Here is a 1,903-nt window from a genome sequence, read left to right as displayed (position 1 = left end):
CAAAAAGTGTTTATTCCCCTCCCTTTCTATCTGGGCTGACCTCATGACTTGCTTCTACTTACTGGATGTAAAAGTGTTATCATGCCGGTTTGGGGTCCAGTCTTTAAAAGGCCTGGAGGCTGCTTCTGCTCTCTCGGAAGCCAGCCACAGAGAGCTCAGCCAGACGACTGAACAATTAGAGACCATGTGGGGCAAGTTCACAGAGAGGACCACGGAGAGAACTCAGACTGCCCAGCAAACAGGTGGCACTGAGACTCCAGATGAGAGAGTAAAGTCATTTTGGATATTCCAATCCCGAATGAGCAGAATGTAGTCACATGAGTGACCCCAGTCAGTACCAAAAGGACTGTAGAGTTGGCTCACAGAATGGTGAAAAATAAATCCCTGTTGGTTAGGCCGCTAGGTTTGGAGTGGTTACTGCAAAGCAACGGAATTGAAACGTACACTACTTTTTTTAACGAGATTTTAAAAGAAACTTCTATTTTTAAAAAAGTTGAGAAATCTCACATTTAATTTTCCATGTGGTAGTATTTATTTGAAAAGTCAATTGTGATTCAAAAATATTATCTAAGAGGAAACCTATATAAGCCATGCTTTCTACAGGTCTTTCACTAATTAAATATTTACTTTGCATGACTTGTCTACACGTAACAAGTCCTATTGCTAGTGAGTTTGTGATCTATATGGAGAGGTAAAACATATTCTCATTCAAAACAGATAATTCAGTGATCAAATTACAGCACACATACTTACTCTAAATATACAGGGTATATCTTTTCGATTTGCGTGAATAACATCAGAAGCCAAGACTGAACTCACAGAAAATTCTTCATCTCTGAAGGAAAAGTGAAACATTAAAAGTCAGTGTATGTGGGTATGTGTGTGTGGTCCTGGGTGTACATCCAAATAATACACATGAAACAATCTTCAAAACTTAATTGCACAAAACATCTAAACTGACTTTTTTTAAAAAATTGATTGTTCAAAACCTCACTGTAATTGATAGTGCCCAAAGAAATTGATCGAGAGTTGCTTAACAGTGGCACATTATACGAGTGCTAGAAAGAACTCCCAGCTCACCCAAAGTCACAGGCCAGTAAGTATGCAAGGAGACCTGGAATTCAAACGCTGTAGGTCTCCAGAGTCTCCAGCGGCCTGGACCCTCCTGCTGCCTACACTACATCGCAGGTGCCCTCAACGCAGCGCGTCCGCCATTTTACTGTTCCTTCAATGCCTAGAACTGACTTGCTCCACGGTAATTTATTCTTCATCATTTTCTAAATTTGGTTATTGGTACCATCATTCTTTCTGTTGGTCTTGGAGACTTGAAACCTTAGGTAATTATTATTGATTCTTTTTCCTGTTTTCCTATATTTAGTCCCTTAGAGGGCTCTGTCAGATTTTCCTTGCTAATAAGTCTTGTAGTTATCCCTTCATATTCCATATTTATGGGAAAGATAAATGTTGGAGATTCTGATATGAAATGCCAGGGTGAGCCACAGTTGGAGATCTAGTTTTGAGTGATGGAGGAGGACCTGAACTGGAGATGTATGTTTGGAAGTCATCGATGCAGAGGAGGTGGCTGAAGCCATGGGAAATAATGAGATCACTCCAGAACGCCTGGAGTTACAAGAAGAGGTGAAGGAGAACACTCCGAGGAGAGGGGTGGACTCTGAAAGATGAGACCGGAAACATTCAAGAGGTGTACTTACTTAAATGTTTACCAATTCATTATATACTCCAAGAGCCTGTCTGATTTTGAGGTTTTTATTTCTTTTCCTCACATTGGAATTATACTCTAAGCCTTTACGTAATGATATAAATACCACAAATTAGGCCTCCAATACCCCAGCAACCTTTAAACTGGCCTTTTGGATTCAAACATTAGCTTCTTTGCTCTGAC

The 1,903-nt window shown here is 40.2% G+C and overlaps 1 protein-coding gene across 1 annotated transcript in view; it reads right to left on the bottom strand.

Annotated features, from left to right (window-relative positions):
* CDC42BPA (CDC42 binding protein kinase alpha) overlaps nucleotides 1–1,903 on the bottom strand; it is a 280,756-nt gene that overhangs the window by 61,201 nt on the left and 217,652 nt on the right. The gene's annotated exons all lie outside the window — the stretch shown is intronic.

The sequence above is a fragment of the Pteropus vampyrus genome, unplaced genomic scaffold, assembly GCF_000151845.1.
Source record: "Pteropus vampyrus isolate Shadow unplaced genomic scaffold, Pvam_2.0 Scaffold60, whole genome shotgun sequence".
In the NCBI taxonomy this organism is placed as follows: domain Eukaryota; kingdom Metazoa; phylum Chordata; class Mammalia; order Chiroptera; family Pteropodidae; genus Pteropus; species Pteropus vampyrus.
Note: the sequence above shows the minus strand (reverse complement) of the source record. Positions and strands in the feature narration are given on the sequence as shown.